We start from the raw sequence: 26,530 nt of genomic DNA, 5'->3' as shown, positions 1-26,530 counted from the left end.
AATAACACATTCTTAAAATCCACAGCCTTTTTCAATACAAGTGTTGAACCTAGGTATGAAAAGTAATTTATAAATAGAAAAAGAATAACAACTTCTCTGAAGGTTTTTTATTACTCCAGTGCATATCAGACACAGATTGAAGAGCCTATGAGATAACATTCATTTCTTAGTGGTTATGTGAAAGGGAATGTGAAGATAGAGGGAGAAGCATTGATCTGCAACACTGGAAATTCTGTACATTGAAGCTAACAGTGATATGACTAAATGCCAAATTCAGTGCTGTTGGTGATATAAACGCTGTGCCTCAATAGCAGTGAATTCACTGTTTTGAGTTCCACACGAGTCATGAATGAAAAAACAGCAGGAGCTAAACTTGATATGCTCTGTGCCTTGTCATTAGCTCTCCTTTGAAAGAGCAGTTTTTTAAGCAGAAGAAGGGCAACATCATTTGTGAATTATTGAAATATTTGAATTCATATTAGGGCTTTTGATTAAGTCTACTAATCACCAAAAGCAAAATATACTACATGTTTGGAGTACATTTTTTAAAAGGCCAACAAATTGTTAGCAATATTTTTAAATCATTGAGAAACATCTTGATTCATTTTCTGGAAATGGGTATTATTTTACCTGTCACTAATTATCACTTTCTGATTCAGGTAGATTAAATTTTGGCTTTATGCTTGGCATGGTCTTAGCATGGGGGTAATAGCCTTCTTAGCCTCTTGACTTGGGTAGGCCATATGTGGCTTGCTTTGACTAATTGCATGTCCTGATCTCTGACAGTGTGCCACTTCTGAATCTACATCTTAAGAAGCCTCTATGTGTTGTGTTGTGCTTTTGCCACTGCTATGAGAAGAGCATGTACTGGCTGGTTGGCTGATCCAAGGAGGGTAAGATACATGGTAACAGACCAGAACTTGCACACAGACAGTGAGAAGCAGAGCTGCCTGTCTGAACCCGGCCTGGAGTAGATGACCCCCGGCTTACTCTCAGGTTCATAAGGGAACATAGTCAAAATCAGGTGGCCTGCCAATCTGAGCCCTGCCTTGGTCTGCCATCCACATCTAGCCTTTAAGTGCATGACCGAGCCTCTTATTCTTCAGATAGTTTGCTATGAAGGCATGCTTTTATGTTTATTTGTTTGATATGAAGCCATGATTTTTGTTCATTTCTTTTCTTTATTTGTGTGTTGTTTTTGTTGTGGTAATAGTTAATTAATACAGCAATTTTTCTTTTTTATGGATATTCTATGTGTTTCTTCTGCTGCCCTTTTTCCCAGATGGGTAACTGCAATTGAAGAACCTAATGTTACCAGTTGTGCCACATGATCTTGTTACAGAGTGAAGAAATCACAGTGTATACCTGGTGAAAGTAGACTAACTAACAGGATACAGATACTTAGGTGAATTTAAGTCTCTGTTTCTTAGTGTGTGTGTGTGTGTGTGTGTGTGTGTGTGTGTGTGTGTGTGTGTATGTGTATATTGATTTCAGAGAGAAAGGAAGAGGGAGAGAGAGATAGAAACATCAATTATAAGAGAGTATCATTGATTGGCTGCCTCTTGCATGCCCCACACTGGGGATCAAGCCCCCATCTCTGGCTTGTGCGTTGACTGGGAATCAAACTGTGACCTCCTGGTTCATAGGTTGGTGTGCAACCACTGAGCCACACTGGTCTGGCTAGGTTTGTTTTTGTTTGTTTGTTTGTTTGTTTTATTAGTCTAGTCATTGAATACACTATTTCTTTTTCATTTTTCTTTGATGCAGGTATATATACTTGGTGATAACTCAAAAGCATGGTCTCCAAAATAATATAAATCTAAACTTTGAAGTTATACCCCCCTTAAAATCTATTTAAAACATTTTAGTAACATTTTAGTAACATTTACCCCTACTCTGAACATGCTCTATCTAGAAAAAAAAATACACACACACACACATGTTATATATATATATATATATATATATATATATATATATATATAATCCTCACCCACAGATATTTTTCCATTGTATTTTAGAGAGAGTGGAAGAGAGAAGAGAGAAGGAAAGGCTGAGAGAAATATCAGTGTGAGAGAAACACATCAATGGTTGCCTCCTGCACACACCCTAACCAGGGCCTGGGTCAAGGGCACAACCAAAGTACATGCCCTTGGTCACAAGCCGAAGCACTATCCACTGAGCCAAACTGGTTAGGCTGGAGAAAATATCTTAAAGGCTGCTCATTTATAACTAGTCAACATCGTACCTTTTTTTTTTTTTTTCCTACTCATCTTAAAGGTTTTATCCTCTTAAAGTTAGGATGCTACTGAGTCAACTTTGCACGGAACTAAAGTGAAAGTTCAGCGACATTTTCTTACATTTTTCTTGGTAATCATTATGCCCTGGCAAACATTTTTGAGATTGTTGACTGGAGTTACTAGTTCAATGGGTATCCAAAGTCTAAACAACTCACAATGAATCAGATCTCTATTATCTCACCAGTGCAGCAAGCTATGCCTGGGAACCCAAAGTCAACCTACTGAGATACCATTGTGTCTCTTTAGCATAAGAAACCAAATCACTTAATTCAACAAAAAAATCATGTCATAATAAAAAATGAGATAATGTTACATACATATTTTTTAATATCTAGGGAAGCAAGATACCAAAGACAAACTTAGATATCAAACCCGTGCAAATCTGGTATCACCAACCCACACAAGAATGTATTTAATCATGCTGCCAAAAAGAAATGTAGCTTATAGTTTACTAGAGGCCAGATGCACGAAATTCATGCATGGGGGTGTGTGTCCCTCAGCCCAGCCTGCACCCTCTTCAATCTGGGACCCCTCGAGGGATGTCGTACTGCCCGTTTAGGCCTGATCCTACCGGGATCAGGCATAAATGGGCAGTTGGACATCTGTCTCACAATCCAGGACTGCTGGCTCCCAACTGCTCGCCTGCCTGCCTTCTTGATTGCCCCTAACTGCTTCTGCCTGCCAGCCTGATCACCCCCTAACCACTCCCCTGCCAGCCTGATTGATGCCCAACTGCTCCCCTGCCAGCCTGATTGCCCCTAACTGCCCTCCCCTGCAGGCCTGGTCACCCCTAACTGCCCTCCCCTGCAGGCCCAGTCACCCCCAACTTTCCTCCTCTGCACGCCTGGTCATCCCCAACTGCCCTCCCTTGCAGGCCTGGTCCCTCCCAACTGCCTTCCCCTTCTGGCCATCTTGTGGTGGCCATCTTGTGTCCACATGGGGGCAGCCATCTTGGGTGTTGGAGTGACAATCAATTTGCATATTACTTTTATTAGATAGGACTAGGGGCCCGGTGCACGAAATTCGGGCACTGGGGAGGGTGTCCCTCAGCCCAGCTTGCACCCTCTCTAATATGGGACCCCTCATGGGATGTCCAACTGCAGGATTAGGCCCGATTCCACACAGGAATCGGGCCTAATCCTGCAGTTGGACATTCTTCTCACAATCCGGGACTGCTGGCTCCTAACCGCTCACCTACCTGCCTGATTGACCCCTAACTGCTCCTCTGCGGGCCTGATTGCCCCCAAATACCCTCCCCTGCTGGCCTGATCACCCCCAAGGCTTTTATTAGTATAGATATGACCCTGCACAGAAAATTTTACTAACCCTGCTTTACAATAAGGGCTTGACGATTGAATCATTAGGACCAGACACCAAGATTTCCTTTCTTTGAATAGTGGAGGGAATACTTACCTTGTCTTTAAGTTGCCCGGAAATTAAAATGAGATAATGACTTAGAAAAGTATAAAAGCATCACATAAAGACAACTGTCTTTTTAATGAAGTGGCAAAATGAAAAACACTTTTTATTCTCCCCTTCCTTCCTTTACAGCTTTTATTTAAACTTTGAAATTTATAAAAATTTCACTCCAATTTTCATTTCTTTACATTCAACATTATTTTGTATTGGTTTCAGGTTTTATATTAGTTACAGAATAGTGGTTAGACAATCATATACTTTACAAAGTGTTCCCCGATATTTCTAGTACCCACCTGGCATCATACCATCATTACAACACTATTGACTATATTCCCTATTTAAGTGACAATGGGTTTACAGGTTCCTTTCAGTCTTTCTTTTGTGTTTTTTTGTCCGTCCTTTTCTTTCTCACTTCTTCCCTCATTTTCTTTATATAGTATCTCAATTGGCCATCAAAGCTCAGTGAAGGCACTGGGACAGGCTTCATCCATTTTACAGACCAGGAAACTGAGGCCAATTCCAGTTGGCTGTGGAACTTGACTCAGGAAGCCCTCAGAGCACACAGGAAGCCCTCAGAGCCATGCTCTTTGCGCTTCCTAAGGGGCAGCGGCCCAGCAAACAGAACAAACCTTCCAGTCAGGCTTCCCAGCCTCTTTCTCAAGCACCTCTTCATTGCAGATGCTCCACATTCTTTCCTCTCCCCCCATTCTTTACTGCCCCGCCTTCTCCGAAGCAGGTGGAAGGCGTCCCACTCACTGCCTAGGCATGCTCTGCTATGGGGCAGGGTGTAGCGAGCTTGCTTTTGGGTGAAGGCAGGAGCAGTAGTCACTGCCTCTGAAGTGTGAAGGCCGCCTGAGCGAGGCCCATTAGCACTGGGAGCTTCTCTGAATCACCTCAGTCAGTCCAGTACCCTGCAGTGCAGCACCCCTCCACTGAGGTGGCTCCATCCCTCAACCCCCGCCTCAGGAGTGAGGGTCCTTGCCCCTCTGCCAGGAGTCCTTCCATGCCCCTTGACCCCTGGCTGGGCCCACCCACATCTTGGGGGCACTATAGAACCTCCGTCTCTCTGCAGATGAAGCAGATCCCTGCCCTAGGTCTCTGCAAAGCTATGAATCTGTGGCCAGAGGCCTGGTCTGGGTCTCAGCAACCACATGCCTACAATGTTCCCAGGGACCCTGGGAGGGGCTGGGCGAGTCCTGCCACGCCCAACCTAGGGTGGCGATGGCCCCCAGATGCCCCCGGAACGCATGGCTCCGCCCAAATCGCCCCCCCAGGGTGGCGATGGCCACCCGGGACACCCGGCAGCGCCTGGCTCGGACAGGACACGCCCCCCGGGTGGCCATGGATGCGGACACCCAGGGAGCACCGGGCTCGGCCCGGACACGCCCCCGGGTGGCGATCGCCATGCTGACACCCCGGGGAGCGCCGGCTCGGCCCGGACCCGCCCCCCCGGGTGGCGATCGCCATGCTGACACCCCGGGGAGCGCCGGCTCGGCCCGGACCCGCCCCCCAGGGTGGCGATCGCCATGCTGACACCCCGGGGAGCGCCAGGCTAGGCCCGGACCCGCCCCCCCGGGTGGCGATCGCCATGCTGACACCCCGGGGAGCGGGGAGCGCTGGGCTCGGCCTGGACCCGCCCCCCCGGGTGGCGATCGCCATGCTGACACCCCGGGGAGCGCCGGGCTCGGCCCGGACCCGCCCCCCCGGGTGGCGATCGCCATGCTGACACCCCGGGGAGCGCCGGGCTCGGCCCGGACCCGCCCCGCCGGGTGGCGATCGCCATGCTGACACCCCGGGGAGCGCCGGGCTCGGCCCGGACCCGCCCCGCCGGGTGGCGATCGCCATGCTGACACCCCGGGGAGCGCCGGGCTGGGCCCGGACCCGCCCTCCAGGGTGGCGATCGCCACTCGGCCCGGACACGCCCCCCCGGGTGGCGATCGCCATGCTGACACCCGGGGGAGCGCCGGGCTCGGAGCGGACCCACCCCCCCGGGGTGGCGATGGCCATGCTGACACCCCGGGGAGCGCCGGGCTCGGAGCGGACCCGCCCCCCCGGGTGGCGATCGCCATGCTGACACCCGGGGGAGCGCCGGGCTCGGAGCGGACCCGCCCCCCCGGGTGGCGATCGCCATGCTGACACCCCGGGGAGCGCCGGGCTCGGCCCGACCCGCCCCCCCGGGTGGCGATCGCCATGCTGACACCCCGGGGAGCGCCGACCCGCCCCCCCGGGTGGCGATCGCCATGCTGACACCCCGGGGAGCGCCGGGCTCGGCCCGGACCCGCCCCCCGGGTGGCGATCGCCATGCTGACACCCCGGGGAGCGCCGGGCTCGGCCCGGACCCGCCCCCCTGGGTGGCGATCGCCATGCTGACACCCCGGGGAGCGCCGGGCTCGGCCCGGACCCGCCCCCCCGGTGGCGATGGCCATGCTGACACCCCGGGGAGCGCCGGGCTCGGCCTGGACCCGACCCCCGGGTGGCGATCGCCATGCTGACACCCCGGGGAGCGCCGGGCTCGGCCCGGACCCGCCCTCCAGGGTGGCGATCGCCACTCGGCCCGGACCCGCCCCCCGGGTGGCGATCGCCATGCTGACACCCCGGGGAGCGCCGGGCTCGGCCCGGACCCGCCCCCCCGGGTGGCGATCGCCATGCTGACACCCCGGGGAGCGCCGGGCTCGGCCCGGACCCGCCCCCCCGGGTGGCGATCGCCATGCTGACACCCCGGGGAGCGCCAGGCTCGGCCCGGACCCGCACCCCCCCGGTGACGATCGCCATGCTGACACCCCGGGGAGCGCCCGGCTCGGAGCGGACCCGCCCCCCCGGGTGGCGATCGCCATGCTGACACACCGGGGAGCGCCGGGCTCGGAGCGGACCCGCCCCCCCGGGTGGCGATCGCCATGCTGACACCCAGGGGAGCGCCGGGCTCGGCCCGGACACGCCCCCGGGTGGCGATCGCCACTCGGCCCGGACCCGCCCCCCCCCCCCGGGTGGCGATCGCCATGCTGACACCCCGGGGAGCGCCGGGCTCGGAGCGGACCCGCCCCCCCGGGGGGCGATCGCCATGCTGACACCCCGGGGAGCGCCGGGCTCAGCCCGGACCCACCCCCCCGGGTGGCGATCCCCATGCTGACACCCCGGGGAGCGCCGGGCTCGGAGCGGACCCGCCCCCCCGGGTGGCGATCGCCATGCTGACACCCCGGGGAGCGCCGGGCTCGGCCGGGACCCGCCTCCCAGGGTGGCGATCGCCATGCTGACACCCCGGGGAGCGCCGGGCTCGGAGCGGACCCGCCCCCCCGGGTGGCGATCGCCATGCTGACACCCGGGGGAGCGCCGGGCTCGGCCTGGACACGCCCCCCCGGGTGACGATCGCCATGCTGACACCCCGGGGAGCGCTGGGCTCGGCCTGGACCCGCCCTCCAGGGTGGCGATCGCCACTCGGCCCGGACCTGCCCCCCCGGGTGGCGATGGCCATGCTGACACCCCGGGGAGCGCCGGGCTCGGCCCGGACCCCTGTGGCGATCGCCATGCTGACACCCCGGTCTCGGCCCGGACCCGCCCCCGCTGGTGGCTATCGCCATTCAGACCCCCGGAACTTACTGGATTGCCCGCAGCCATCTTGGTCTTCCCAACGGCCGGATGGGCCACCTGGAGTCCCGCCCCCAGCCTCTGGCAGGCCCAATCATGGGCATAGCGGAGGTGCGGTCAATTTGCATATTACTCTATTATTAGATAGGATTGTGTGCTACTGTCACTGCTATTGATTAGAATAACTAGATTTAGACAAGTTGCTGAAGGGATAGACTTAAAATATTTAATTTTAATAGCATTCCTAATTTAGAATAAATCTGTAAAACATAATCCAGAACTTTGCTTTTGAATATCTAGACTTCATTAACACCTGAAAAAGTTTAATTTTCTAACAGAAATAAAAATAGAAGTGAATATAATAAAAAAGGTATGTGTGCAATATAACAAAACTCTGTGTGTGTATGTCCTATAGTACATTATTCTTGCCAAATTCTTGATATCTACCTATACAATGCAGAAGAGCTAAAAGTATTATGCATAGTAGTATTTACATTATAAATACATAAGACCAAATTCTAGTTATTGAATTGGAATGTCCTGTTCATATGTAATTGAGTAACCTTATCTGATGGTGTCTTCAAAAGGACTGGCAATATGTTGATTACACAGCCAAGTCATACTTCTTTGTGCCAATCAGAGATGACTTGGTATGAGACCCATCACATACAAATATCATTCAAAGACTGAACACCAATAAATATAGCTGATGAAATGAAGTGCAAAAATAATTGAAGCTCACATTAATTATGATAAAGGAAACAACTGCAGCCATTATATACTATAGATCCCAAATCAGGAGAATATTATTTTTGAAGGTGATACATTTTAATACTTTTTAAAAGAAGAAAAATCATATCCATACTGACTTTATCTGGTTCTTATTGGAATCCCTTCGTCTTCAAGAAGAGTTCTCCATAAAAATGAGATATCAAGGGGGTCCAGAAGACCAGAATATGTGTTCAAGAAAGGCACAGGCCCAGATTTTTTGCTCCTGTGCTCAGGTAGATTTTAGCATACGCCTATGGAAATAACGGCCTTACAACCACCTCAGTAGCAAGAACTAGCTGGACTAATGCAATGGTTTACTGAAAACTAAAGTATGGCATTAGTTGGGAAACAATATTAGAAGTATGGGGATTTCCCTTACAGGATGAGTTTTATGCTCTGAGTCAAAAAAACATTATATGATCTTTTCACCCCCCGTAGTCAGAATCCTGGGATCAGAAATTCAAGGAGAGATCATGGGAGTGGCTTCTCTCACTCTTATTCATAATAAGTCATTGAAATATGATTTGCTTTTTGTCTGGAAACTTTGAGTTATATTTGTAGAACAGACTGGGTTTTCAAGGTAGGGAATGCTTTCTTCATAAGAGAGCAACTTTCATTGAATGGATTGAATCGGAAAACAAACTTGCTACCTGACAAATCCTGCCTCCCATATCCACTGAACTATCATACAAAAAACTTACTCTAATGGCTAAGGTGATCGATAGTGATTACCAACAGATAATTGTTTTTCTTCTACACATTGGGAACACAGAGGACTCAACAATTTTAAGAAGACAACTTCTTAACAATTTTATGCACAACAGTAAAGGCAAATGGAAAACTAGAACAATCAAAGAAAAAATAACTATTAAGGACTCAAGTCCTTCAGAAAAGGAGGGTTTGAGTTATTATACCTGATAAAGAACACAAACTGCTATTCTGGCTGAAAGCAAATACTATATGGAAGAGGTAGCCGAAGAATATATTTGCAAAAATAATTATAGCCTCATGATTGAAGAAGTGAAGACTATGGTAACTCTGCATATATTTTCTTTGCTTATTAGGTGTATATACTCTTTTCTGTATACATTTTACCTCTTTTTTTTCTCTCTTTTCACTTATTATTTTATATACAAGCATTGTAGGTTGACCTTACTTTTTTTTCCCCTCAGGTAACCTATAGTTAGGAAAATGGTGACTGAATTTGAGCAGTAACTAACTAATATAGCTGGATAACAATAAAAATTTCATGTCCCCTCATTTGGCGGGGGGATAAGAATTTTGTCACTTGTACAAAAAATAGTTGCATCTGTTGGGTGGGAACATTAAATTTTTTGTTATTGTTTTGTGGAGGTTTAAACATCCTTATAAAGGTGTGTATGGAATGTGAATAGCCATTATTATAGAATGTGACAGTTATGGATTTATTAACTGTTAACTACAGATCAATCTGTTCGTCCTTTGTGTTGTTAAACTAGACCTGGACATTACTCCTTGGCCAACTGATGTTGATGCTAAGCTTTGTTAAGATAGGGTACTAGAAGGAGATTGCACAACTAAGGCAAGATGAAGGGGTTGAGTTGTTTTGGGCCTGACAGTGGTGGATTGGAATGTGGAGGCCTGGTAGTGTTCACGGCAGAAGCTCTCTCCTGGACCAGATGGAGCCAGAATACTCTGGTGAGGTTCTCTGCTACCCAGTGGGTTGCTGTTGTGAACCAGCTACAGGTCACACACTTGCACAAGTTTCTCCACCACCTGGAGGATCGACCCATACCTTTCCGCAAATTTACTTGCCAGAGCAGTCAGAGTGTCACTTACCCCACCTTCTTCAAAGAGGTCTAAATCTCAGACTTTGAGTCTGTTCCCTGTTCTAATTTTCTAAGTTCTTTTCTCATTCTCTTTCTCTCAGCCATAGAGAGAGCAAAACCTTTATACATTTACTACTTTGTCATCCCTTAAAATCTTCTTTATTATATTCAGAAATCACCTTATTTGCACTTAATAAATCTTAATATTAAATTTCCTTGTTCATATTGTTAATACAATTTCTGTCTCCTGACTTGGCCATGATTAAGAGGTGCACTTGTATTGCACCTCGATTCTCTAATACTCCTGACATTTCTTTTTCTTTTTTCCTATTTCTATTATTCCATTCCGATTATTATCTTTAAGATAAATTTGTAAACCTTGGACATTAATAACATTTACAGAGTATTACATTTTTAATTTTTAAAGAAAGGTAAAGTAAGGCTTTTTTTGGTAAAACAAAACAAAACAAAACAAAACAAAACAAAAACAAAGTATTTAAAAAATATTAGCTGTATTCATTTTCTTTGGCTATTAAGATTTTTGAGCCAGAATCAAAGTCCAGTTTTAAAGTACCAGGCTGCCCTTTATATCTAACTGTCATTTACCCAACTCCAGAAAAGTTTCATCAGATACATCCTGTACTTACACAGAGATAAATTATTAATCCACATACTTTTAGAAAATAAAGTTTAGCTCAGTGTGATAAATTATAGGTAAGTTGAGGAAGAAGGATTACTAAACTATAGATACATTTTCGTGAAGAAGACATCATCTTGTTAATGTAAGTCTTATAATCGCCTCCATATTAAGTCCATAAAAGATGTTCAAATAGTAACCTCAATTATTGAATATAGTCAAAACATCAAGCCATAAAGTCAAACTGTCTTTCATATTCATTGACTATATATATATGCTTTTTTTTTGATTCATACTTTTATTCTTTATGTATTACCATAATATTAGAATTTTCACAATGAAATTATAAAGGCAGGAAAATATGCTGTATTATAAAAAAATAACCTTCTTAACTATCTTAAAGAAAATTTTACAATTATTGTTGTTTTTGTCAAAGAGACAAGATGGAGAATAAAAAATATACTTGTTTATCAAGTGGAGTGGATGTTACTAATGTTAGTTGTAACCAATGATGCTGGTTTGATTTGGAATGGTAGACAGGCTTTGCATTATCCTATATAATTAAGAGCTAATATGCTAATTAGACCAGAAGGCAGAATGACCTTCTGGAACTACCTGCCAGAACGACCAGTGGGTGGGGGGTGGGGCCAGTGAGCCTGCGCCACCAGGCCAGCCATGGTGGTCCCGGAGCCCCCCCTTTCACAGAGGTGGCCACAGAGTAGTGAGCCTAAGCCTTAGTTGGACATTCCCAGAGGGTTCCTGGGCTGCCAGAGGGATGTCTGACTGGCAGCTTAGGCCTGATCCCCGGAGAGCAGGCTTAAGCTGGCAGGTGGACATCCCCCAAGGTGTCCTGGACTGAGAGAGGGCACAGGCCAGGCTGGGGGACGCCCTCGAGTGCACAAATTTTCATGCACCAGGCCTCTAGTGATAGAATAAGTAGATAGTATTTCAAAACTAATTTGATAACTAATAGCTTTTATTAATATTTTAATCACAGTAAATGTGATAAATCTCTTTTGCCTTTATAGACTTGCAACTTTAGGTTACTACTTTAGATATTAAGATGAAGATGTTTTACTTCCTTCAGATGCAACCAGATGAAGACCGGTGAAACAGATGGAGGGCACAACCTGGGATGGAGCCTGTGGAGACAGATTTGTCATCAAATCTCTACAAATCACATTTTACCACTTCATGTGGTGTACACCTGTGGCTGCTAGATAATGTACTTTGCTTCCACAAAAGAGACTCTATAGCCCTGTAAGTGCCTATTTAGTTGTCTTTGTAATGTGCCTTAAAACAATAACAAAATAAAGGGACTGGAGTATCATAGGGAGATAATGTCCACAGGAGGTGCATAAGATGCTTCAACAAGACTTCTTCCTGCCAAAATTCCTATGTTTTATATTCCAACTCTATGTACCTCAGGGGTGAAAATGGGAGTTTGCCATTAAAGATTGATTTTTCTCAGTTTCTTATGATTATAAACACACCTGCTCAAAATAACTTTGTGATGATAGACTGAATAAATTTTTTGCTGAGTGTTTCTTCTTATATGCCCTGGTGTTGTTGTTTTTTGTTTTGCCTCGAACAGAGTTGGTCTATTAACAACCAATTCTCAAAACAGCAACTTGTTCAATGGTTGAAATTTATAATGTTTGATATACAGCCTCAGCTTACTTATTCTAAAATTGAAACTCTGAAAGGTCACATCCATTCCCGGATGGTTTTGTGTTTTAAGGACAATCTGAACTCTGAATATTAATTATTACATTATATCTATGCATACCTTTATGTTACATATCATAACATGTAAATATAAATAAATAGAGCTCTTGGTCTACGTTTACTGTATTTTAGGGCAGTATAGTTTAAATCCTCAATTCAATATTCCTGGGAATAAAAACCATGACAATATATAACAAACTAAATGTATGGTCTCTGTGAAGTTTTCACAGTATTAAATAAAACTCAGTAATAAATTTGCATTTCTAAAATTTTAAGAGTTACAAACAACAGATTTTCCAATGTTTGAGCCATGTAAAAATGTCTAACAATGCAAATTATATAAATAATCACAGGTAGTGTAAATTTTAAATGAACTTTAGAAATAAAAGGTGTTAAGGCAATAGGTAGTTTAGTATGAAAAAGTAATTTGAATTTTTTACAGCAAGGAATTTAACAAAACTAAAAGGCAACCTAGTGAATGATAGATAATATTTGCAAATTATGCATCTGATAAAAGGTTAATATGCAAAATGTATTAAAAACTTATATTACTTAATACCACAATAACAATCTGATTAAAATGGACAGAGGACTTGAATAGACATTTCTCCAAAGAAGACCTACAGATTGCCAACAAAGGCATGAAAAAATGCTCAACATCACTGAACATCGGGGAAATGCATCCTCACCTGTCAAAATGGTTGTAATAAAAAAAAGACAAAAAATAATAAACATTGGTGAGGATGTGGAGAAAGGAAACTGTCATCCACTGTTGATGAAAATGTAAACTGGTTTAGCCACTATGAAAAACAGTAGTAAGGAGCTTTCTCAGAAATATTAAAAGTAGAACTAGTATAAGATCCAGCAATTCCACTTTTGGGTAGTTATCCTAAGAAAGCAACTCACTAATTTGAAGAGATACTTTCATGTGTATATATCTAGTCACACTTACACAATTATAGAATTCTTGAAGTTAATACTGTTTCTTATACATATTTCTCAAAAATCACATCTACATTATCTACTGTGAAATTCTGTATTTAGAACCTTATGCTACCTCTTGTGGTGAGATCATGCACTATTCCTCAATGAAACTCCAGAGGGAGTTTGGGACCAGCACTATAATATAGACAATAAAAGAAACGTGAAATCTGGCATTACATTTAATTTTTGAAAGCAAATTTCACTTTTAAAACATAGCTATAAAAACTAATAAATGCCTTAAAGCAATAATTTAGTTATTGTTTTAGAGGAATTGTGTTTAATAATAAATATGTTAACAATAGTAATAGCTAAATGTATGAAGCACTTAGTTTGGGTCTTTATATTTACCATTTAATTAAATCCTCAAAACAACCCTATAAGGAAGATAGCCCTGATTTTGAACATGGACACTAAGATTTAGACAGATTAAGTAACTTGCAACAAAGTTCAATATTTAAATACTAGAGGCCCAGTGCACAAAATTAGTGCATGAGGAGGTGTGTTCTGCACACTCTCTAATCTGGGACCCTACAAGGAATATCTGACTAAACAGGCTGCAGGGAAAAGCAGTTGGGGGTGACCAGGTCTGCAGGGGAGGGCAGTTGGGACTCAATCCAGGACTGCTGGCTCCCAACTGCTCACCTGCCTGCCTGCCTGATTGCCCCTAATGACTTCTGCCTGCCAGCCTGATCACCCCCTAAGCACTCCCTTGCCAGCCTTATCGACATCTAACTGATCCCTTGCCGGCCCGATTGCCCCTAACTGCCCTCCCCTGCCAGCCTGGTCACTCCTACATGCCCTTCCCTGCAGGACTGGTCGCCCCCAACTTCCTTGCCCTGCTTGCCTGGTCACCACTAACTTCCCTCTCTTGCCAGCTTGGTCGCCCCTAACTGCCCTCCCCAGCTGGCCTGGTTGCCCCCAACTGCCCTCCCCTGCAGGCCTGGTCACCCCCAACTGCCCTCCCCTGCTGGCCTGGTTGCCCCTAACTGCCCTCCCCTGCAGGCCTGGTCCTTCCCAACTGCCCTCCCCTGCAGGCCTGGTTGCCCCTAACTGCCCTCCCCTGCAGGCCTGGTCCTTCCCAACTGCCCTCCCCTGTTGGCCTGGTTGCCCCTAACTGCCCTCCCCTGCAGGCTTGGTCCTTCCCAACTGCCCTCCCCTGCAGGCCTGGTTGCCCCAACTGCCCTCCCATGCTGGCCATCTTGTGGAGCCCATCTTGTGTCCACATGGAGGCAGCCATCTTTGACCACATGGGGGTAGCCATCTTGTGTGTTAAAGTGATGGTCAATTTGCATATTACCTCTTTATTATATAGGATGGGCAGCTTGAGCCCAGAGTCTAAACTGTTAAATTCAAAGCAATACTATCTCCTACCTTGGACTGATTTTCCTGAGTTCATACATTGTAAAATAATAATGATATGATAGTTATTACATATAGTGCCACATTATCTTTTGTGGAGAAAGTTATTAAGGAATTTTGTTGGAATTATTCCAATTATGCAAATATTTTAGAGATTACCTGAATCCCCACTGGTCTTGTTTCCACATTTGAACATGAAAAAATTCACAAGGTTCAAGCCAAGTGGAAAGATACCAGGCTGGAAATCTGAAGATTTGAATCCCAATTCTTGTCTCTCATTAATTTTTCTAGAACCCTGATGTAAATGTTTTCAAAGTGCTAAATTGTAAAATCAGGAAAAATATCTTCTATATTATATCTGTGTCACAAAGAGGTTGCAAGGTAAAATTATTTATGCTAAGGTTTTAGGAAGACACTGTCAGATAATTCATTAAATTTTCAACAGTATCATTGAAGTTGAAATACTACTCCTTTAAGAAAACTAGTATTTTGACCAGTATATTTAACTCTTGGGGCTGGAATCCTAGTCTTAGAATTTATTTTTAGTAAACATGCTTTCCTTAATACCAAACTTATCCATGGGTCAGTTACCATTAATTAATTTTGAAGAGCTTAAGAAAAATGAAAAAAATACGAGTGATTGTGATTATGTTTAAAGTATATTGAGCATGTTACATATATCATACCTGTGAATACTTTATACACTTTACTCACCTTGGAGATTAGAATTTAATATTAGAACTTGGTTCAGATAGTTTTCTCAACCTCTCCAAAAGTCACATATTTAGCAAGTGTTAGAACTAGAACTTGATTCACAATCTCTTTCAATGCCAAACTGAAAATCAAGGGAGTTGTTACTTCTATAAAGAAATACTAGTTGACAATTAATTATAACAAAAGTATAAGTGGCCAAGGATCAGTGGACAAGGAGAGTTTAGTATTCAAGAAATCAAAGTTCCCATTTACTTTGACTTTTGGTTCATACTGGTTTCTTTTTGTTCTTACACCTGAAGGATTGGCAACACTTGTACATTCTTTCATTTAAAGCTCACTGGTGTGCACGTTCGCTTTGTCTAAGATAGTTTTTCCATTGGTATGTTGGTCTTTGTTAAGTCCCAATTGGATAACTAGTATACATGATTTCTCGAAAAATCTCCAGATTTCACAGTGTGCAAAATACAGCAGCTTAACTCCTAAGAATAATGAACAACTTTGGCATTTACTAGGACATTTTTCTCTACACTGGCAATCTGGCTTAAATATATTTTAATTTTTTATCAATTCTTTTCAATTTGAGGGCTCTGATTTTGTTGTACTAAGCTTCCATACCTTTGGTGTTTCCCTGTCTCCTTTCCACCGACCACATCTTAAACAGATAAACTAGTAAGTAGTATAGAGTAGAGGTTAAGGATTTAATTTCTGGTGTTAGACCACCAGTCTCTCTCTCTCTCTCTCTCTCTCTCTCTCTCTCTCTCTCTCTCTCTCTCCCTCCCTCCTCTCACCTTTACTTTCTTTTATTCTAAGGGTTATTGTGAGTTTCAACAAAAGTGGCATTTGATAAATTTTCTATAAGCACTAACTCTTATAATATTTTTTTGTAATAAGACTGGGCTCAATTCTGATTTCCTCAATAAAATTGTTCCTCTTTCATTAATGCAAAGTTGTAAATTCCTTCTTTGGCCACTTATTATCTTACCACTTATTGAACACACTACTATAAATTGTATCAGATTTTAATCTGTAATGAAGTGTCATTGCTTAGATGTTTTCAGACAGTAAACTCATGATAGCACATGGTAGGCTATTCAATTGTTAGACATTTCTAATGGTTAGAAGTTTATTTTTTATCATTAAAAAACTGGGCTTTAATTTTAAGTTTGCATATTATGAACCTAAATTTTAGTAATTCTAATTAATTTTTTATAAAAACATTTATGCAAGTCATCACCACCTTGTTTTTCCTTTTCATATTAAACAGTCCCATGTGGATGGTGTCCTGGAGCCAATAATGACCAGTAGGCTTAGAAAAGATCATTAATGTATTCTTTAAAGTTCCAGGTTTCTTACCATTAAATATAATACAATAAGTTTGATCAATAAATAATATAAGCTAAATGATAGGTTTAATTTAATACAAAAAATAAAATTTTTTTTCTTAAATATTTCTACTAATGATAAATTACCAAGGTATCATGTTTTATATAACCTTTATTTCAAAGGGCATGAAGACATGTGTTATCATAGAAACTGGGATTATTATTATTATTAAACCACACATCTATATATCCTATATAATAAAGAGGTAAATGCAAATTGACCATCACTCTAACACACAAGATGGCTGCCCCCATGTGGTCAAAGATGGCCACCCCCATGTGGACACAAGATGGCCACCACAAGATGGCTGGCATGGGAGGGCAGTTGTGGGTGATCAGGCCAGCAGGGGAAGGCAGTTGGGAGGAACCAGGCCTGCAGGGGAGGGCAGTTAGGGGTGACCAGGACTACAGGGAAGGGCAGTTAGGGGTGACCAGGAGTGCAGGGGAGGGTAGTTGGGACAGACAAGGCCTGCAGGTGAGGGCAACTGGGGATGACCAGGCCTGCAGGGGAGCACAGTTAGGGGCAACCAGGCCTGCAGGGGAGAGCAATTAGGGGCAATCGGGCCAGCAGAGGAGAAATTAGACATCGATCAGGCTGGCAGGGGAGTGGTTAGGGGGTGATCAGACTGGCAGGCAGAAGTGGTTAGGGGCAATCAAGCAGGCAGGCAGGCAAGTGGTTAGGAGCCAGCAGTCCTAGATTGTAAGAACGATGTCCGACTGCCCTTTTAGGCCCAATTTCACAGGGATTGGGACTAAACGGGCAGTCGGACATCTCTCGAAGGGTCCCAGATTTGAGACAGGCTGCGCTGAGGGACACACACACCTCTCCCCCATGCAAGAATTTTGTGCACCGGGCCTCTAGTACTAGTATAAAAGCCTAAGGGCCAGCCTACCGGCCAACTGGCCAACTGGCCTACCATCTGGTAGCTATGACAAGCACTGACCTCCAGGGTGCAGACACTCAATGCAGGAATGGAAACCACAAGCATGGAAACAGTAAACAGACTGATAAATCTCAGAGGGAAGGGGGAGGGGGAAGGGCAGGAAGAGATTAACCAAAGATCTTATATGCATACTAGAGGCCCTTTGCACAGATTCGTGCATTGGTGGGGTCCCTCGGCCTGGCCTGCAGGGATGGATCCAAAACCGGCTTTCCAATATCCCCTGAGAGTCCAGATTGCAAGAGGGCACAGGCCAGGCCGAGGGACCTCACCAGTGCACGAATCCTTGCACTGGGCTTCTTGTTATATATAAAAACTAAATCACATGAATGGTTCTTTTCATTTTTCTTTTCTTAGTCTTCTTATAAAGGCATTAATCCCATAATGAGAGCCCCAACCTCATGACCTCATGTAAGCTTAATTATTTCCCAAATGCCCAATCTCCAAACAGCATCCTATTGGGAGTGTGGGCCTCAATGTATGATTTTGAGGAGACAAAATTTAGTACATATCTTCCTGCCCCTCATCCTCCTAAAGACATGCCCTCATGTATAAAATACATTCTTTCCATCTCAAAATCTCCAAAATTCTGAACTCATTTCAACATAATTCTAAAGCATAAAGTCCTAAGTTGCATCTAAATCAAATATGAGTGACACTTGAGGTATGATTCATCCTAAGGCAAAATTTCTTTCTAGAAATGAATTGTGAATCCAGATATCTTAGTCTCTTTGGGCTTAGTCTGTTTAGGCTGTTTATAAAAAAAAAACAAACAAAGTTTAGTTCTCACAGTTCTTACATTTGGAAATCTAAAATCAAGTTGCCTACATGTTCCAATTCTGGTGAAAGACCTCATCCTAGATTGGAAAATTGATGTGAAGGAACATTTTGGAAGCGGTATATGAATAGATCTCTCTGAATGGTCAAATAGTGTGAAGATATTTATGTTCCATGTGAATGTTCATCAGAGGGTGACATAAAAGAAGGATTTTAATAATCAAGTAGATAACATGACTAGTTTTGTGGAAACAAGCCAACCTTTGTTTCCCCAGCCACCTCTGTTGTTGTCAAGTGGGCTCATGATCAAAGTGGCTATGGTGACAGGGATGGAGGTTATGCATGGGTTTAACAACATTAACTTCCATTCACCAAAGCCATCCTGGCTGTGGCCACTGCTCTGACCTTGTTATTATCTTCATTTGAAGAATATGTATGGTTTAAGGATATGTATAAGGTGATAAATTGACAAGGAGAGAGTTTGTGATGGCTAATTTTGGGTGTCAACTTGACTGAGCCACAGTGTGCCTAGATATTTTTTAAAAAAATATTAGAGTTTCTCTATGAGGATGTTTCTGGTGAGATTAACATTTGAATTGGTAGATTGAGAGAAGCTGATTGCTGTCACTACTGTGGGTGAGCCTCATCTAATCCATTAAAGACCTAAATAGAGCAAAAAGACTGAGTAAAATAGATTCTCTCTCTCTCTTACTGTCTTTATTTGACTGTTCAGGACATATTTAATTTTGCTTTTCCATGTGTCAGGGACTAGTCTAAATATGTGAAATGTAACAGTCAACATGACATTTATGATCTGAGCTATGCAGAGTGTACATTCTAACAGGGGAGCCAGATTTAACAAACACAATGATTAAGAGGCCAATTTAAAATGACAATAACTACTATAGAGGTCCAGCTTCATTGATTTGCAACCTGTTCAGTCACACAGGAAGCTGCATTTAGAAAGATCATTCCCTTGATTTAATGCTTTGTTCTCACTTTATTAAATTTATTAATAGTTTTTGAGAAAGGGGTCTTATGTTTTTATTTTTCACTGGACCCTGCAAATTATGTAACCAGACCTGGTGCTATGAAGAAAACCAAACAGAGTATAGCAAATAGTCTGAGGTGGAATGGGGCTATTTTTGATAGTGAAGTTGGAAAAAAAAAAAATCTCTGAAAAGGTGATATTTAAATTTAGTCTTGGCTATTTCTTTTACTATAAGCTTCTACGCATGGTGGAGCTTCTGAAGGTTGTCCAAGGATGATGTAGAAAATTTAGAGACACCAAATTGGCAAAGGATTCCATACAGGCATGAAACATTGTCCAATAGAAAGAACACTGGTGATGTAGTCACACAGACTTCTGGCTTCAAGAATTAAAGACTGAGTGACAAGTCACTTCAACTCTCTGAGGCTCAGTTTCTTTCTTATAGGTAGAATGAGGATCACCCTATGAAAGGCAAAATAATGGACCCCAAAGATGTCCATGTCCTAATCCGGAGAACCTATGAATGTGTTACCTTACTTTACTTACTTAATTACTTAACTCGGTAAAAGACATTTGGGAGACGTTATTCTGGAATGCTAAGATTATCCTGTTGGACACAATGTAATCTCAAGGGTCCTTTTAAGTGAGAAGAGGGAGGCAAGAAAGACAGAGTCAAAGGGGATGTGGCAATAGAAGCAGAGACTGGAGTGACTTGATCTGCCTTTGCATGTCTTAAAGCTGGGAAATAACCACTCACCACGGAATGTGGGTGGTCTCTGAACGCTGAAAAAGGCAAGAAACCTGTTTTTCCCCAGAGCCTCCAGAAGGAATGCAGCCAAGTCAACACCTTGATTTTAGCAAATAAGACCCATTTCATACTGTGACCTCCAGAACTGTAAGACAATAAATTAATAAATCACTAGATGTATGGTAATTTATTACAGCAGCAATAGGAAAATAATGCGTTCCCCATTATAAGATTTTGCAAGAATAAATTTTCTCAGCCCAGATTAGAGTTTATGAAACATTTTATTACACAAGGTGTAAAGGGGACTGAGCAGAGATCTGCTGAGAACTAAATCTGTGGTTATGCTTCCTTCCAACTTCTCTTATCCAAAAAAGGGTTGCTTTGGGGAGATGGAAGGACTTGGGGCCAGTAAGAAATGTTTGTTTTTCTTAGCATAAGCAGTTTCAGTGCATTGAACAGTAATGCTACGAGGCATTTACAGTATGGTTAAAGTTTTCCTGTGTATTGTACATCACAGCTGAATACTGAATCACTGTGGCTCTCTTGCCCTGTTTTCATTATGCCACAAGCACATTCTCCATGTATCTTTTTCTCTTTGTCTCGTGGAGTTCAATCATAGGTTAAAAGTTTGAATTGCTATATTGCTTCAAGGCACATTTAAACTCTTTTGAGTTGACCAAGTAATCCAATCTGACCGGATAAGAAACAAACAGCTCTACCTCCTGGAATGTGTATGATTATGTGTTGCTAGCTACAAATTTACCCCCAATTTCAAGGCAAGAAACTGCCATGTGGGTCACAGCTTCTTATACAGCTGCAAATATTCCAGATGACTTAGCTGTTTCCAGTTGTCATAAATAAACATGCACATATCCCAATTTATACACATTTCCTTACCGGGAGTGTGGACCCTAAAACCCTTCCCTTCTGATGCCCCAATGAATGGCCTCAATCAGAAAAAGAAAAATATATATTTAAAAGTTATAAACTGCTATATAGAAACTTATACTGTGTTTTATCTGCTATACTTTGACATGCACTGTTAATTATTTTAGACATATATAAATGTAACAAGTGTCCAAAGACCCAAGATATAAGTTAAAAGTTACAGTTATGTCCCTGGCCTGTGTGGCTCAGTTGAGCATCATCCAGGACATTGAAATGTCCCCCTTTCAGTTCCTGATCAGAGTACATACCCGGGTTGTGGGTTTGATCCCCAGTCAGAGCAGCCAATCGATGCAGCCAATTATAGGAGGCAGCCAATCGATGTCTTTCTCTCTCTCCCTCCCCTCTCTTCCTCTTCCTTTCTGTCTAAAATAAATTTTTAAAAAGTTACAGTTATGATTTGTATTCATTTCTGAATGATCTGACAGTCCAAAGATAGAATGACTGTTGAGGCCCTGGAATTTAAAACAAAATTAGATGCTAAATTAGAAAATAAATTACTGTCATACATTTATATTTTTAATGTATTACATGAATCATTCCATACAATTTCACCTGGAGAAGTACATATTTTAATTGCCTTTTTAAATCGTTATCACCTTTCTTTTGTTCTCTGGCACTAAAATATAATCTGAATGACTTTCTTAGCCAAAAACCATATAGATCCAAGATATCTTTTTAGATTGTTTTAAATCCTCTAATGCCTTTAAAAATGATTAAAGTCAGCTACACCAAATTTGACCTGTCCCATTATTAGGATATTTAATTTAATAGGGCATTTATGTAGAAGGGCTTTCTTAATAGTAATGTTATTCATACTCGTTGGGACAGGCCCTTCCTGGGGAGAAGCAGTTAGAAGCAGGTGGTGGACAAGCTATGAGGAGGTTATGACTTAGAGTCCCGCATTGGTTGGGGGAATGACTTAAACTGTACAATAAGTCAGTATGATCACCTTTATTTGTCTCTTTCACAAAGATATTTATCTCTCTCTCTCCTAAGCTCTCTCTAAAAATCAATGGGAAAAATATCCTCCAGTGAGGATTAAGAAAAAATTGGCAGAGACAAAACCAACCCACGTTCACCTTGATTTGCAACCTTATTTAGCACCCCTTCTTCCTCACATCTGAAGAACAGCTATAGAGCAGAAACATGTCAGAGCAATAAATAATAAATGTCTTCTTCAAGACTGCTAATTTTAAAAATACCAGGGTAATAAAGGGTATATTTAGCTGCCTTTTATCTTCTCTCCCGCCCCAATTAAGCAGAATTACTCCATGATTCAAGGTTCAAGAATCAGAAGATAGAGTATAAAATGCAACAAGAATATTCCACCACCTGTTGTTTTGTCTTTATATATACCTGATTGATGAAATGCTATAACATGAACATTCTAAATCTTAGTAGTTGAAAATATTATTTTGCGTCTAGTGATTTAATGACAGTAATGAAGAAACTTGTTTTCATTCTTATTACAAGGCCATGACTTAGGAACAAATAAAACAGAAGACTTGAAAACTTACCAAAACAAACAAACAGACAAACACACACACACACACACACACACACAACAAAACAGTAAAGAAAAAACGATTCATACAGAAAATTCTGCTGGACTTTATTTCCAGTAATAACTGGTACTTTCCTAATTAGGAGAGGCCCTCTTCAATAGTAACAAAAATTTAAATAGTATGAAGGAATACTCTTCTCTGAAAAGGTAAAAGATAAGGGCAGAGAGCAGACAAGCAGAGAAAGAGATTAGGACTGAGTTTTTAAGGCATTAAACCAGTCTCCATTTTTTCATTAAGTGCATATGACACTGAGTTCAAAAGGCCCCCCCTGTTCTTTCCATTGTAGTCACCCTAATTATCAACAATATATGTGAGAGATAAACCTGTACATAGATTAATATTGCTTATGTTATTTAATATGGTAAAGATAAATGGGAATTTATTTTTCCATATTCATATTTTTCAGAGATCCACTTACTGAAAATGCATATTATGACTGGAAATAAAGCAATGAAATATAACCCTTGAATTTTATATTTTCTAATACTTTTCTTATACATAACTTATTGATAAATATGTGTAACTTAAAAATGAGGTATACATTGTATATTTTTTACCATCTCAGAAACTAAAACAACTTCCAGTTTTCAAACTTAGCCAATAAATCAATGTTTAAAGTGTGTTCTAGAATCAATAAACATTTACTAAAACTTCCAATTTTTGTATGATGATGTAGATGAGTCTACACTATTAAAAGTTACCACTTAAAAATTATTCACAGTAAAATTGATTGTATTATTTCTTTTTGCTATTTTGTTTGGAATAATTCTGCCCTCACTATTGCTCCATTTCATTCCTGTTTCCTACATCATTTGCTACAAACATTTTTAGTAGTTTTATTCATCCAATTCTAAGCCTATACTTTCATACTGAAAATTAACAATACTTAAATTTTTAAGATGGAAAATATTAAATTTATTTTTGTCACCTCACACATATTCTATATCTGTAGAAATTTGTTGTTCTTTTCCCCCTATCATAGGAAAACAAGTCTATTCTTTGCAGAGCCATTAGCTTCACTTGGACAGATTGTAAATTTTTACACAGACTCACCTTGCTCCATCAATTACCACACTACTTTTGCTCTTCTATTTTATTATTTTTCTCTTCACTGTATCTGTTCTCTCATAGCTTTTGCCCACCACCTCCCCAATTCTGGCCATAAAATGCTCCAGTTTTTCTATTAAAACAAAATCATTCTTGGTCCACAGTCCTATCAGTCACTCCATTTAGGGAAGAAGAGATTTGTATTTATTGGAAGCATGACAACTATGTTTTTTGATATAATATTTTGTTTTATTGATAAGTTGATCGCCAACCTTTCAGACCTCACGGACCACCGGTTGGCGACCGCTGGAGGAGTTCATAGATTTGCCCAACATCACAACTACATGGTAACATTGGGATTAAATCTGACTCTGCCTGACTCCACACCACATTGTCACATTTATTATTTTTATAATAGCAAGATTATTCTCTACACTACCCTTATACAATATATGCTTTATGATTTTTGCAATCTGACTTCTGCTCCCATGTTTCTTTTTAAACTTCTTTCTTGAAGGTAACAAAGGATAGGGTTACACTAAATGCTATCATTTCTTCTGGCATATTATAGTTTTCAAAAATTCTGGGAATTATCATTTATGACTTCTTACTCATTCTTATAATTATCTGTATTTTGGGCTTTCATAAGCCATATTTTCCTAGTTCATTTTTACTTTTTATGACTGAACTTTTTCTCTTCCTTTGCCTTCTCTTTATTTCCCCAAACTTTAAGTTGTCATTTGTTTCTCTATTCTGTAATCTCTTACCTGGACTTCCATTATTATATCCCCAGTGAGCTATTATGAGAGTTGAGCAACTAATACATTTCTTTATTTTTTGAAAGGCCAAGGTTGATATTCTCTGGAGAATAAGGTCTATTTAGTCAGCTAAATGATAAATGAAATGAGAGACTGAAAATGAAAGAAATCTAATTTTTAAATATTTTTAGAGAACACATACCATTATTTATATCTAAAATATAACAGTGATAAATAACGTTCTGAATATTAATCACCATGGATAGTTAGGCAAAGAAAACATAATTTACTTAAACAGTATTAGGTAGCTTATAGAAGTGTTGGAATTAGGAAGCCAACCTGGAATGTGGGCACGAAGCAATGTTAGGTAGGCAGATAAATAGCTCATTCAAGCTCAGAAGCAGAGCAGTAAGGAACCTCCATCATAGCCAATGGGCAAAAGACAAAAGCTTAATCAACCACTGCTCCTGACACTGGGACCTCGTGTACAATTGGCATATCATATCATGGTGTAATGGGGATTTTCAAAAAGGAAGTAAAGATTTTAAAATGTGTTGCCATGGAGAGGTGAATGGAGGTGAGGAAAAGAATAAAAGAGCTATGAAAATAAATTCATTCTTGTATAAAGTTTTATATTATTTCTAGATTGGATAAATGATTAAAAAGCACAGCTTAATTAAGCAAAATATCTGAGAAATTAAAGGAGTTCCATAGAATAAATGAAAAAACAATTTTGAAAAAGTGGTAATGGGAGATTGATATTGAACATGGGGAGGTTACAGTGAGGAAATGTTCATTTTTATTATACAACTTTATAGACATGTACAAGTATTTCCTAAATTAAAACAAGCAAATTAAAGTAAAACCTGTAACCTATAATCTCCGTAGTTAACTTTTTCATTTTCTACTGAACAGATGTACTTTCTGTAGTTGCCACATCTTCTTTTGTAAATGAGACACCTATTCAGTTGATCATCTCATTCCCTATTAATTTAACAGAAAGCCCTTGTCAGTACTATTTTATAGTTTTACTGTCAATAAATTCTATATATTTTTTTCAAATTCTTGTAACTAAAGTTTTCTTAATTTTCCTAATTTAATTGTTTTGTTTCTTCTCAAAGATTTTTTTTGTCTTTTTTTTTTCTATATTGATTAAGGTATTACATATGTGTCCTTTTTTTCATAAAGAATCTGCAAGGTATGAAACTACAGTCTCATCAGAATGTAAGGGACAACATATGGATTAAAATGCTGCTGTCTCTTCCTCAAACAGGAATCTATTCAAGAGAAAACCACTTTTTGCCATTGGATTGGAGTGATCATATGATTTTTGTATGCATCTGAGCCTCTTGGATAAATTCTGAAAAATAAATCTCAAAACTTAGTAAATCATACTCTCACATTTATAGAAAAGTTGTAATTATACATTTACAAGATCAATAAACTCACAGACTTTTCTCTTCATTTTCATGTTAATAAATTATCATTTGAGAAAGCATTACATTCAGATTCTGGCATTCCAACTCCCAAATTATTCCCTGTGAGTTTTCAAAATATGTTTTCCGTATAGGTAGAGTTGCGCTCAAGTTCAAATTGTTACCAAAACACTTGGCCTATTAGTAGCCAAAGAGGGATTTGACTAAAATGTAATATTGACTTCAACATTTGACAATGAATTTCTTGAATAGGATAGCATATCCATATATGGGTCTAGCAGTCCATTTGAAAGATGTTTGGATGAATCCACACAGAATAGATTAGAATATCTGTATTTAAAAAGCTTTCAAGGTGGAGACAGGCACACTGAAATGACAGGCACACTGCATTGTCACTCTTCTCTGTGTTTTCTCTGTCTGGGAAGCTCTTCTTTCTGTCTGGCAAACTCTCATTCTTCAAAACAATTTGACTGTCATTTAATCTGTGTAGACTACCTATGAAAGATTTTTATGTCCTCTGGTTTTTTCTTTGCTTTATAATTTATATCAACTTTTGAAATTTCACATTGTAGTATTAGATATATAGATAAATGATAGGTAGATAGGAATTGAGATATGGTAGTGCTCCCTACAAC

The sequence above is a fragment of the Eptesicus fuscus genome, chromosome 3 (assembly GCF_027574615.1).
Source record: "Eptesicus fuscus isolate TK198812 chromosome 3, DD_ASM_mEF_20220401, whole genome shotgun sequence".
NCBI classification, from domain to species: Eukaryota; Metazoa; Chordata; class Mammalia; order Chiroptera; family Vespertilionidae; genus Eptesicus; species Eptesicus fuscus.
Note: the sequence above shows the minus strand (reverse complement) of the source record.